Genomic DNA, 14321 nt, shown 5'->3' on the forward strand with positions numbered 1-14321 from the left:
ATATCTGTTATAACAGTAGTGTACATTTTGTAAAAATAAACATTTTTTGACTGTGAAACCTCAGTCTGCTAGTGTAATCTAATTGCAGTTGCCTGTCTGCCAGCGTGTGTGCCAGGCCCACTTGCCAACTAGTGCCACCACTCATATCTGTTGTAACAGTAGTGTAAATATTTTAAAAAAAACTTTTTGACTGTGAAACATCAGTCTGCTAGTGTAATCTAATTGCAGTTGCCTGCCTGCCAGTGTGTGTGCCAGGCCCACTTGCCAACTAGTGCCACCACTCATATCTGTTGTAACAGTAGTGTAAATTTTTTTTAAAAAAACTTTTTTGACTGTGAAACATCAGTCTGCTAGTGTAATCTAATTGCAGTTGCCTGCCTGCCAGCGTGTGTGCCAGGCCCACTTGCCAACTAGTGCCACCACTCATATCTGTTGTAACAGTAGTGTAAATATTTTAAAAAAAACTTTTTTGACTGTGAAACATCAGTCTGCTAGTGTAATCTAATAGCAGTTGCCTGCCTGCCAGCGTGTTTGCCAGGCCCACTTGCCAACTAGTGCCACCACTCATATCTGTTGTAACAGTATTGTAAAAATTTTTAAAAAAAAAAAACTTTTTTGACTGTGAAACATCAGTCTGCTAGTGTAATCTAATTGCAGTTGCCTGCCTGCCAGTGTGTGTGCCAGGCCCACTTGCTAAGTGCCACCACTCATATCTGTTGTAACAGTAGTGTAAATTTTTAAAGAAAAAACTTTTTGACTGTGAAACATCAGTCTGCTAGTGTAATCTAATTGCAGTTGCCTGCCTGCCAGCGTGTGTGCCAGGCCTACTTGCCAACTAGTGCCACCACTCATATCTGTTGTAACAGTATTGTAAATTTAAAAAAAAAAAAACTTTTTTGACTGTGAAACATCAGTCTGCTAGTGTAATCTAATTGCAGTTGCCTGCCAGTGTGTGTGCCAGGCCCACTTGCTAAGTGCCACCACTCATATCTGTTGTAACAGTAGTGTACATTTTGTAAAAATAAAAATTTTTTGACTGTGAAACCTCAGTCTGCTAGTGTAATCTAATTGCAGTTGCCTGTCTGCCAGCTTGTGTGCCAGGCCCACTTGCCAACTAGTGCCACCACTCATATCTGTTGTAACAGTAGTGTAAATATTTTTAAAAAAAACTTTTTGACTGTGAAACATCAGTCTGCTAGTGTAATCTAATTGCAGTTGCCTGCCTGCCAGTGTGTGTGCCAGGCCCACTTGCCAACTAGTGCCACCACTCATATCTGTTGTAACAGTAGTGTAAATTTTGTAAAAAAAACTTTTTTGACTGTGAAACATCAGACTGCTAGTGTAATCTAATTGCAGTTGCCTGCCTGCCAGCGTGTGTGCCAGGCCCACTTGCCAACTAGTGCCACCACTCATATCTGTTGTAATAGTATTGTAAATTTTGTAAAAAAAACCTTTTTTGACTATGAAACATCAGTCTGCTAGTGTAATCTAATAGCAGTTGCCTGCCTGCCAGCGTGTGTGCCAGGCCCACTTGCAAACTAGTGCCACCACTCATATCTGTTGTAACAGTATTGTAATTTTTTTTTTAAAAAAAACTTTTTTGACTGTGAAACATCAGTCTGCTAGTGTAATCTAATTGCAGTTGCCTGCCTGCCAGTGTGTGTGCCAGGCCCACTTGCTAAGTGCCACCACTCATATCTGTTGTAACAGTAGTGTAAATTTTTTTTAAAAAAACTTTTTTGACTGTGAAACATCAGTCTGCTAGTGTAATATAATTGCAGTTGCCTGCCTGCCAGCGTGTGTGCCAGGCCCACTTGCCAACTAGTGCCACCACTCATATCTTTTGTAACAGTAGTGTAAATATTAAAAAAAAAAAAAAACTTTTTTGACTGTGAAACATCAGTCTGCTAGTGTAATCTAATTGCAGTTGCCTGCCAGTGTGTGTGCCAGGCCCACTTGCTAAGTGCCACCGCTCATATCTGTTATAACAGTAGTGTACATTTTGTAAAAATAAAATTTTTTTGACTGTGAAACCTCAGTCTGCTAGTGTAATCTAATTGCAGTTGCCTGTCTGCCAGCATGTGTGCCAGGCCCACTTGCCAACTAGTGCCACCACTCATATCTGTTGTAACAGTAGTGTAAATATTTTAAAAAAAAACTTTTTGACTGTGAAACATCAGTCTGCTAGTGTAATCTAATTGCAGTTGCCTGCCTGCCAGTGTGTGTGCCAGGCCCACTTGCCAACTAGTGCCACCACTCATATCTGTTGTAACAGTAGTGTAAATTTTTTTAAAAAAAACTTTTTTGACTGTGAAACATCAGTCTACTAGTGTAATCTAATTGCAGTTGCCTGCCTGCCAGCGTGTGTGCCAGGCCCACTTGCCAACTAGTGCCACCACTCATATCTGTTGTAACAGTAGTGTAAATATTTTAAAAAAACTTTTTTGACTGTGAAACATCAGTCTGCTAGTGTAATCTAATAGCAGTTGCCTGCCTGCCAGCGTGTGTGCCAGGCCCACTTGCCAACTAGTGCCACCACTCATATCTGTTGTAACAGTATTGTAAATTTTTTTAAAAAAAAAAAACTTTTTTGACTGTGAAACATCAGTCTGCTAGTGTAATCTAATTGCAGTTGCCTGCCTGCCAGTGTGTGTGCCAGGCCTACTTGCCAACTAGTGCCACCACTCATATCTGTTGTAACAGTATTGTAAATTTAAAAAAAAAAAAACTTTTTTGACTGTGAAACATCAGTCTGCTAGTGTAATCTAATTGCAGTTGCCTGCCAGTGTGTGTGCCAGGCCCACTTGCTAAGGGCCACCACTCATATCTGTTGTAACAGTAGTGTACATTTTGTAAAAATAAAAAATTTTTGACTGTGAAACCTCAGTCTGCTAGTGTAATCTAATTGCAGTTGCCTGTTTGCCAGCTTGTGTGCCAGGCCCACTTGCCAACTAGTGCCACCACTCATATCTGTTGTAACAGTAGTGTAAATATTTTTTAAAAAAACTTTTTGACTGTGAAACATCAGTCTGCTAGTGTAATCTAATTGCAGTTGCCTGCCTGCCAGTGTGTGTGCCAGGCCCACTTGCCAACTAGTGCCACCACTCATATCTGTTGTAACAGTAGTGTAAATTTTGTAAAAAAAACTTTTTTGACTGTGAAACATCAGTCTGCTAGTGTAATTGAATTGCAGTTGCCTGCCTGCCAGCGTGTGTGCCAGGCCCACTTGCCAACTAGTGCCACCACTCATATCTGTTGTAACAGTATTGTAATTTTTAAAAAAAAAAAAACTTTTTTGACTGTGAAACATCAGTCTGCTAGTGTAATCTAATTGCAGTTGCCTGCCTGCCAGTGTGTGTGCCAGGCCCACTTGCTAAGTGCCACCACTCATATCTGTTGTAACAGTAGTGTAAATTTTTAAAAAAAAAACTTTTTTGACTGTGAAACATCAGTCTGCTAGTGTAATCTAATTGCAGTTGCCTGCCTGCCAGCGTGTGTGCCAGGCCCACTTGCCAACTAGTGCCACCACTCATATCTGTTGTAACAGTAGTGTAAATATTTAAAAAAAAACTTTTTTGACTGTGAAACATCAGTCTGCTAGTGTAATCTAATTGCAGTTGCCTGCCTGCCAGCGTGTGTGCCAGGCCTACTTGCCAACTAGTGCCACCACTCATATCTGTTGTAACAGTAGTGTACATTTTGTAAAAAGAAAAACTTTTTTGACTGTGAAACCTCAGTCTGCTAGTGTAATCTAATTGCAGTTGCCTGTCTGCCAGCGTGTGTGCCAGGCCCACTTGCCAACTAGTGCCACCACTCATATCTGTTGTAACAGTAGTGTAAATATTTAAAAAAAAACTTTTTTGACTGTGAAACATCAGTCTGCTAGTGTAATCTAATTGCAGTTGCCTGCCTGCCAGTGTGTGTGCCAGGCCCACTTGCCAACTAGTGCCACCACTCATATCTGTTGTAACAGTAGTGTAAATTTTGTAAAAAAACCTTTTTTGACTGTGAAACATCAGTCTGCTAGTGTAATCTAATTGCAGTTGCCTGCCTGCCAGCGTGTGTGCCAGGCCCACTTGCCAACTAGTGCCACCACTCATATCTGTTGTAACAGTAGTGTAAATATTTTTAAAAAAACTTTTTTGACTGTGAAACATCAGTCTGCTAGTGTAATCTAATTGCAGTTGCCTGCCTGCCAGTGTGTGTGCCAGGCCCACTTGCCAACTAGTGCCACCACTCATATCTGTTGTAACAGTAGTGTAAATTTTTTAAAAAAAAAAACTTTTTTGACTGTGAAACATCAGTCTGCTAGTGTAATCTAATTGTAGTTGCCTGCCTGCCAGCGTGTGTGCCAGGCCCACTTGCCAACTAGTGCCACCACTCATATCTGTTGTAACAGTAGTGTAAATTTAAAAAAAAAAAAACTTTTTGACTGTGAAACATCAGTCTGCTAGTGTAATCTAATTGCAGTTGCCTGCCTGCCAGTGTGTGTGCCAGGCCCACTTGCTAAGTGCCACCATTCATATCTGTTGTAACAGTAGTGTAAATTTTGTAAAAAAAAACTTTTTTGACTGTGAAACATCAGTCTGCTAGTGTAAGCTAATTGCAGTTGCCTGCCTGCCAGTGTGTGTGCCAGGCTCACTTGCCAATTAGTGCCACCACTCATATCTGTTGTAACAGTAGTGTAAATATTTAAAAAAAAAAAACTATTTTGACTGTGAAACATCAGTCTGCTAGTGTAATCTAATTGCAGTTGCCTGCCTGCCAGTGTGTGTGCCAGGCCCACTTGCTAAATGCCACCACTCATATCTGTTGTAACAGTAGTGTAAATGTTTTTAAAAAAAACTTTTTTGACTGTGAAACATCAGTCTGCTAGTGTAATCTAATTGCAGTTGCCTGCCTGCCAGCGTGTGTGCCAGGCCCACTTGCCAACTAGTGCCACCACTCATATCTGTTGTAACAGTAGTGTAAATTTGGTAAAAAAAAAACTTTTTTGACTGTGAAACATCAGTCTGCTAGTGTAATCTAATTGCAGTTACCTGCCTGCCAGTGTGTGTGCCAGGCCCACTTGCTAAGTGCCACCAATCATATCTGTTGTAACAGTATTGTAAACTTTGTAAAAAAAAAAACTTTTTTGACTGTCAAACATCAGTCTGCTAGTGTAATCTAATTGCAGTTGCCTGCCTGCCTGCCAGCGTGTGTGCCAGGCCCACTTGCCAACTAGTGCCTCCACTCATATCTGTTGTAACAGTAGTGTAAATTTTGTAAGAAAATTTTTTTTTGACTGTGAAACCTCAGTCTGCTAGTGTAATCTAATTGCAGTTGCCTGCCTGCCAGCGTGTGTGCCAGGCCTACTTGCCAACTATTGCCACCACTCATATCTGTTGTAACAGTAGTGTAAATTTTGTAAAAAAAAACTTTTTTGACTGTGAAACATCAGTTTGCTAGTGTAATCTAATTGCAGTTGCCTGCCTGCCAGCGTGTGTGCCAGGCTCACAGCGTATACTGTGCCCACTTGCCCAGTGCCACCACTCATATCTTGTTTAATAGTAGTGTAAGTGTACATTTAAAAAAATAAAAACTTTTTGAACTGTGAAACATCAGTCTGCTTTTTTTGTGTCAGGCTCACAGCATATACTGTGCCCACTTGCCCAGTGCCACCACTCATATCTTGTTTAATAGTAGTGTAAGTGTACATTTAAAAAAAAATGACAGGCAGAGGCAGGCCACCCCGCAGGTGCCGTCGTGGTCGTGGTGCTGTGATTCCCTTTGGCCGTAGAATAATGCCCAGTGTTCAGAGGCCACGTCCCATGAACTCGAAAAGTTCTGAGGAGGACATAGTTGAATTTTTAACACAGGACACCCAATCTTCTATAGCTTCCGCTCCAAACCTTGACGCACCATCCTCCTCCAGCTTATCTTGGGGCACCTCTCAAGTTACCACCACTCACCCGCCTGCTGCCACCACCAATACTAGCACCACAGCCGCTTCACTTGATGTGTCAGAGGAGTTTTTTTTTTTTTTTTGTTTTTTTTATATCTTTTTATTGAATAAGCCAACAAACATAAAAAAAACATATCTCAAATAAAATATGCCACGCAGGGCCAAGATGGCAATTTTGACCAGAATAGTTGTTTATAGTACATAGATACCGATCTGTACCTAACAAACTTAAATCATATATACATAAGAAATTAATATCTGAAAAAAAATAAAAAATTTAACTGGTTATTTCACAATAGACATTCCAAAACATCTTCAAGTGCTTATATGTTCCATATAACTCTGTAAACCACACACAATAGGTTCTCCGGAAGACACAGCTTCCGTCATAATATTAATAATAAAATCACAGCTCCCATATGGACTTTATACTTTAGATTATAAATCTGAAAACAAATAATACATTGGTGTGTACTCTGATTATTTCTTCCTTCTTGGGAGATATATGAAACAACTAAAGTATTCACCACGAATTACTAACAAACCAAGACAAAACACACACAAAAAAAAAAAAAAATAGAACATGAATCCTCCCCTCTTCCCCTCACCCCTCCTCCCAGCCGCACCCCTCACGACTGTTTTATCCAACTATGTGGAAAAACATTCAATAAAGTCAATTCCGCATAGCTTACTGATGATAAAAAGGGGGCAAGAATCAATTTTTGACCGGGAACTGGGTAGGTTAAAATGACTGGGGACCATCTCCATAAGAACTTTTTAATTCTATTCTCTGAGGCATCATATAGATGAAATGATTCAAAGACAATTTGATCTTGAAGTGTTTTGAACACCATAGCTAATTCTGGTAGAGACTTACTTTTCCAATTTCTAAGTATACAGTATCTAACTGTTAATATGACTGTATTTAAACTATTTATATTATTACTATTGAAAGCGTCATTACGTGGAGATAACAAAATAATATCCTCCGTGGCTAACGCAATTGTAACTTTGTATAGTTTGTTAAACCAATAAATAATTTTCAACTATAATTGTCTAACTTTAGGACATGTCCAAAACATATGAAGTGTATCTGCCTTGTAATGTGAACAACGCGGGCACGGGTTAACCAAAGAAGGATAAAACTTATGCATTTTCCAAGGTGAGACATAAAAATTATTTATCAACTTCATATGTGATTCTTTCCACGTCACTGGGACTTTACATTTATATAATGCATCGAAACTCTGAGAGATCATTTCATGATCTATTGACGGAATTACTGGTAGCCACGATTTACATATATTATCCCTAATGAGCAGACTCTGCTTATTTAGCATAATATCATACATCAATGAAATTGATGCATCACCTGTGGTAAATTTATGAATACAAAGTTTAATATCGGCCCAAGCTGCTGCGGCAATACTCTTCCATTTCTGATCTAAGATAAAATGACGAATTTGGAAATATGCAAATAGATTAGATCTAGGTATAGCATACTTACTAAACATAACCTCAGCCGAGATTACTTGATAATTTTCGTCAAGAAGTTGTTTTATATAATGTAGTCCTTTATCCGCCCAGTCTTTGAATGCTTTTTGATATAACCCAGGGAGAAAACTGGGGTTACTAATAATAGGAAGAAATTCTGAACACGTATAATCTAAATCTAGAAGTGAACAACATTTTTGCCATGCATAGACTATGTTCTTAATGGAGATAAAACAACTGACATTCTGAGGTAGTTTCTGGACTTGAGAGTGTAAAATCGCTTTCAGAGCAAATGGTGTAATTAAAAAAAGATTCTATCTCTTCAGATGAGACAATATTGGAACCAGCAAGCCAATCTATTGCTATTTTAACCATTGCGGCCAAATTATAGAGTTTAAGGTTAGGAAGCGCTAACCCGGCCGCTCCCGTAGTTTGCATGAGTCTCGCGAGAGCGATTCGAGGTTTTTTATTGTTCCAAATAAATTTAGAAAATAAGGCATTAATTAGTTTCAAGTCCTTATTTAGTATAAATAAAGGGAGATTCTGAAACGGGTATAACAGACGAGGAAAAATAATAGATTTAATTAAATTGACGCGAGCTGTCATGGACAATGGGAATACCGCCCAGAGTTGTAGATCTGCACCAATCTTTTGAAACAAGGGCTCAAAATTAGCCTTGTACCAATAACTAGGGTTTTCTATGCAGAACTAAACCGAGGTATTTAATTGCCTCAACTTGTTTGAAGGGAGACTGGGATATCACAGTCGAGGATTTATTAAGACATAGTAATTCACTCTTTTCTAGATTGACCTTGTAACCGGAAAAAGAACTGAAGAGTTTCAGGATTTGTAGAACTACCGTTATGGATTGCTGTATATTAGCCAGAAATAGTAAAACATCATCAGCATATAATAAGATTTTCAAGGAATGTGTACCAAGCCGGATTCCAGATAACGCTTCTCTAAAGCGTATTGCTAAAGGCTCCAATGCAATGTTAAATAGTAAGGGGGACAATGGGCACCCTTGCCTGGTGCCCCTCTGTAATATTATTTTTGACGATAGGATCCCATTGATAAGAAGATAAGATATTGGATTATGATATAACCTATGGATGAAATATAGAAAATCTCCCTTAAAACCAAATTGCTCTAATGACCTAAATAGATATTCCCACACAATGGAGTCGAATGCCTTAACAGCATCCAGAGAAAGAATAGCAGCATCTTGGCATAAGGGTTTCTCTCTATCCAGGTCCACATTCCAAACATAATCCAACAGATTAATTAGTTTACGAGTATTTTTTGTCGGGTTTCTGGCTAGCATGAAACCAGTTTGATCTGGATGAATAATATTATGTAGACACTTAGATACTCTCGCAGCGATAATTGCCATTAATATTTTATAGTCTATATTCAAGACTGATATTGGTCTGTAAGAAGCAGGGTCTTCCAGGTTTTTACCTTTCTTTAGGATGAGGGAGATATTCGTAGCGGAGAAATAGTTTGAGATAGGATGCATTGTACCATAATAAAAATTAAAGAGTTTTTCTAGTATCAAAGACAAATCTTCACCTATACATTTGTAGAATTCCGCAGGGAATCCATCCGGTCCCGCAGCTTTATTCATTTTTAAATTATCTATTGCCTTCCTAATTTCTTGTATTGAGATCGGAGTATTGATAACTAGGAGATCCTCATTAGATAATTTGGGGACCTTTATCGTGTCCCAAAAGATATCCTGATGTGTCAGAGGAGTTTTTACACATCAGTTGGAAGAAATGAGTGATGCGCAACCATCAATGACAGAGGATGTAGATAACAGTGATATGTCTCAGTCAGGCAGCATTACAGACATGGATGTACTGTGTGATGATGATGATGTTGTACCGCTGCTGCTTCCTTTGTTGATTTGTTAGATACAAGTGAAGCGGTTGATGATGACGATGTGTCAGTGGATGTCACGTGGGTGCCCGCTAGAAGAGAAGAAGAACAGGGGGAAAGTTCAGATGGGGAGACAGAGACAGAGGAGGAGGAGACGAGTTGGAAGTAGGGGGAGGTCGTCGCAAGGAGCTAGTGGCACAGTCAGACAGCATGCATCGGCACCCGGGGTCAGCCAGACAGCATTGCCACCACCAGAATGCCGTCATCGCAGAGCTCAGCAGTGTGGCATTTTTTTGTGTGTCTGCCTCTGACAACAGCGATGCCATTTGCAACCTGTGCCAAAAGAAACTGAGTCGTGGGAAGTGCAACACCCACCTAGGTACAACTGCTTTGCGAAGGCACATGATCACACATCACAAACACCTATGGGATCAACACATGAGTAGAAGCAGCACACAAACTCAAAGCCGCCATCCTCCTCCTGGTCCAGCATCTTCAGCCACGTCAACCACTGCTGTCCTCCTTGCCCCCTCTCAACCATCCGCCACTCCGTCTCTCTTCCGGAGCAGTTCCTGCTCATCTGCCCACAGTCAGGTGTCTGTCAAGGACATGTTTGAGCGTAAGAAGCCAATGTCACAAAGTCACCCCCTTGCCCAGGGTCTGACAGCTGGCTTGTCTGAACTCTTAGCCCGCCACTTTTTACCATACAAACTGGTGGAGTCTGAGGCGTTCAAAAAATTTGTAGCTATTGGGACACCGCAGTGGAAGGTACCCGGCTGAAATTTCTTTTCACAAAAGGCAATCCCCAACCTGTACTCCATTGTGCGAAAGGAAGTAATGGCATGTCTGGCACACAGTGTTGGGGCAAGGGTCCATCTGACCACTGATAGCTGGTCTGCAAAGCATGGTCAGGGCAGGTATATCACCTACACTGTGCATTGGGTAAACCTGCTGACGGCTCCATGCGTGGCTCTGCAGAGGAGGAGTTGGTGACACCGCCACGACTTGCAGGCAGGCCTGCTGCCACCTCCTCTACTCCTCCTACTCCATCCTCTTCCATAACCTCCTTGGCTGTGTCCTCTTCTGCTGCTGCGTCTTGCTCCACATCAACGGCACCCCCCCAGCTCCGCAGGTACTATTCCACATCCCGGATACGGCAGTGTCACTCCGTCTTGGGGTTGACTTGCCTGAAAGCAGAGAGTCACACCGGACCAGCACTCCTGTCCGCCCTGAACGCACAGGTGGATCAGTGGCTGACTCCGCACCAACTGGAGATCGGCAAAGTGGTTTCTGACAAGGGAAGTCATTTGGTGGCGGCATTGAAATTGGGCAAGTTGACCCATGTGCCGTGCATGGCACATGTGTTTAATCTGATCGTACAATGCTTTGTGCATAAGTACCCAGGCTTACAGGACGTCCTGAAGCAGGCCAGGAAGGTGTGTGGCCATTTGAGGCATTCCTACACGGCCATGGCGCACTTTTCCGATATCCAGCGGCGAAACAACATGCCAGTGAGGCGCTTGATTTGCGACAGCCCGACACGTTGGAATTCAACACTCCTAATGTTCGGCCGCCTGCTCCAACAAGAAAAAGCCAATAACGAGTATTTGTATGACCGGGGTGCTAGGACAGCTTCTGCGGAGCTGGGAATTATTTTGCCACGTTACTGGGCGCTCATGCGCAATGCCTGTAGGCTCATGCGTCCTTTTGAGGAGGTGACAAACCTAGTCAGTCGCACCGAAGGCACCATCAGCGACATCATACCAATTGTTTTCTTCCTTGAGCGTGCCCTGTGAAGAGTGCTGGATCAAGCCGTATATGAGCATGAAGAGGAAGAGTTGTGGTCACCATCACCACCAGAAACTGCCTTATCAGCATCGCTTGCTGGACCTGCGGCAACGTTGGAAGAGGATTGTGAGGAAGAGTAGTCAGAGGAGGAATGTGGCTTTGAGGAGGAGGAGGAAGACCAACCACAACAGACATCCCAGGGTGCTCGTCACCTATATGGTACCCGTGGTGTTGTACGTGGCCTGGGGGAAGAAGATACCTTCAGTGACATCACTGAGGACGAGGAACGGGACATGACTAGCTCGGCATCCAACCTTGTGCAAATGGGGTCTTTCATGCTGTCGTGCCTGTTGAGGGACCCTCGTATAAAAAAGCTGAAGGAGAAGGACCTGTACTGGATGTCCACGCTACTAACCACCGGTATAAGCATAAAGTGCCAGAAATGTTACCAAATTACAACAAGTCAGAAAGGATGCAGCATTTACAAAATAAATTAAAAAGTATACTTTACACAGCGTATAAGGGTGATGTCACAGCACAATGTGAATCTAACAGGGAAAGAGCTGAAAGTAATCCTCCGACTCCCACGACCACGCCGGCAAGGACAGGACACTTTACAGACGTGTAGTTGATGGAGGACATGCAGAGCTTTTTAACTCCTATGCATCGCCACAGCCCTTCGGGGTCCACCCTCAGAGAACGACTCGACCTCAGAGAACGACTCGCCTTAACTACAGATCTTGACACTCTGAGGAGCGATGAACCCTTGACTACTGGGTGTGCAGGCTTGACCTGTGGCCTGAGCTATGCCAATTTGCCATAGGACTTCTGGCCTGCCTCACTTCAAGTGTCCTGTCAGAAAGGACCTTCAGTTGCAGCAGTAGGTATTGTCACTGAGAAGAGAAGTTGCCTAGGTCAAAAAAGTCTAGATTACCTCACCTTTATTAAGATGAATGAGGGATGGATCCCGAAGGGAATGATATTGGGTGATACATTCGAGTAAAAAAGGCCTGATGACATGAGCTACCTTGGGCTTAAAATGGTCAACACCCTGCTGTATTTTATCTTCAAATGCCGGATGACTTTCGTGACTTATCCGCTACCAACTAGGGTTCAAGCTGCAATGTTTTAGGGCCCTTTCTGCCTGGGAAACAGACATCAATTTTTCTGGCTGTTGCTACAGCAGCGGCTGCAACAATACCTAATTTTTCAGGCATGTGTACATGCTAAATTTTTCTGGCCTCTGGTGCTGCACTGTGGCTTCAAAATAAAAAAATAAAAAAAAGACACTTAACAGGATTAAACTGATAGGAATAGTACTACTTAACACACCACTCCTATCTGGTGGCATATTAGATTGCACGCGCAGTGCCCCAAATTTGAAGTAGGAGGACCGACCAAGCATCTTTTTCCATGCCATATACACATCCCCTGATAGGGGACACCGCAGTGGAAGATACCCGGCTGAAATTTCTTTGCACAAAAGCCAATCCCCAACCTGTACTCGATTGTGCAAAAGGAAGTAACCTTACCATGGGTCCAAGACTGCACATCTTGTAATTATCTGTCTGGGAAATTATATATCTATCAAATCTATCTATTTATCTATCAAATCTATCTAACTATCAATCGTATCTATCAAATGTATATTGCATCTATTGATCTATGTAATCTATGTATCTATCTATCTATCAAATCTATCTATCTCGTGGCCGGACGGTTTTGTGACAGCCACTTGTGTTTCGGCCAAATGTCCATCAGCCAAATGGCCGTCGGCTAAAAGTCCGGCCATGATTGCACCGCAGTGCCCCAAATTTGAAGTAGTAGGACCAACCAAGCATCTTTTTCCATCTCCCGGTTCCTAAAATCCATGCCATATACATGTCCCCTGGCACCCCAACTGCCTCTGGGAACCTTACCATGGGTCCCAGGCCGCACGTCTTGTAATTCTCTGTCTGGGAAATTATATATTTATCAAATCTATCTATTTATCTATCAAATCTATCTATCAATCTATCTATCAAATGTATATTGCATCTATTGATCTATGTAATCTATGTATCTATCTATCAAATCTATCTATCTCGTGGCCGGACAGTTTTGTGACAGCCACTGGTGTTTCGGCCAAATGTCCGTCGGCCAAATGTCCGTCGGCTAAAAGTCCGGCCACGATTGCACGCGCACTGCCCCAAATTTGAAGTAGGAGGACCGACCAAGCATCCTTTTCCATCTCCCAGTTCCTAAAATCCATGCCAAATACACCTCCCCCGATAGGGGGAGTAAGAGGTATTAAACTGATCAGAATAGTACTACTTAACACACCACTCATATCTGGTGCCACAGTAGATTGCATGCACAGTGCCCCAAATTTGAAGTAGGAGGACCGACCAAGCATCTTTTTCCATCTCCCGGTTCCTAAAATCCATGCCATATACACCTCCCCTGGCACCGCAACTGCCTCTGGGAACCTTACCATGGGTCCCAGTCCGCACGTATTGTAATTCTCTGTGTGGGAAATTATATATCTATCAAATCTATCTTTTTATCTATCAAATCTATCTTTTTATCTATCAAATCTATCTATCTATCTATCTATCTATCTATCTATCTATCTATTGTATCTATCAAATGTATATTGCATCTATTGATCTATCTATGTAATCTATGTATCTATCTATCAAATCTATCTATCTCGTGGCTGGACTGTTTTGTGACAGCTACTTGTGTTTCGGCCAAATGGCCGTCGGCTAAAAGTCCGGCCCACAATTGCACGCGCACTGCCCCAAATTTGAAGTAGGAGGACCGACCAAGCATCTTTTTCCATCTCAAGGTTCCTAAAATCCATGCCATATACACCTCCCCTGATAGGGGGAGTAACAGGTATTAAACTGATCAGAATAGTACTACAAAACACACCACTCATATCTGGTGCCACAGTAGATTGCACGCGCAGTGCCCCAAATTTGAAGTAGGAGGACCGACCAAGCATCTTTTTCCATCTCCTGGTTCCTAAAATCCATGCCATATACACCTCCCCTGATAGGGGGAGTAACAGGTATTAAACTGATCAGAATAGTACTACTTAACACACCACTCATATCTGGTGCCACAGTAGATTGCACGCGCAGTGCCCCAAATTTGAAGTAGGAGGACCGACCAAGCATCTTTTTCCATCTCCCGGTTCCTAAAATCCATGCCATATACAACTCCCCTG

Source organism: Bombina bombina, chromosome 5 (genome assembly GCF_027579735.1).
Source record: "Bombina bombina isolate aBomBom1 chromosome 5, aBomBom1.pri, whole genome shotgun sequence".
Lineage (NCBI taxonomy): Eukaryota > Metazoa > Chordata > Amphibia > Anura > Bombinatoridae > Bombina > Bombina bombina.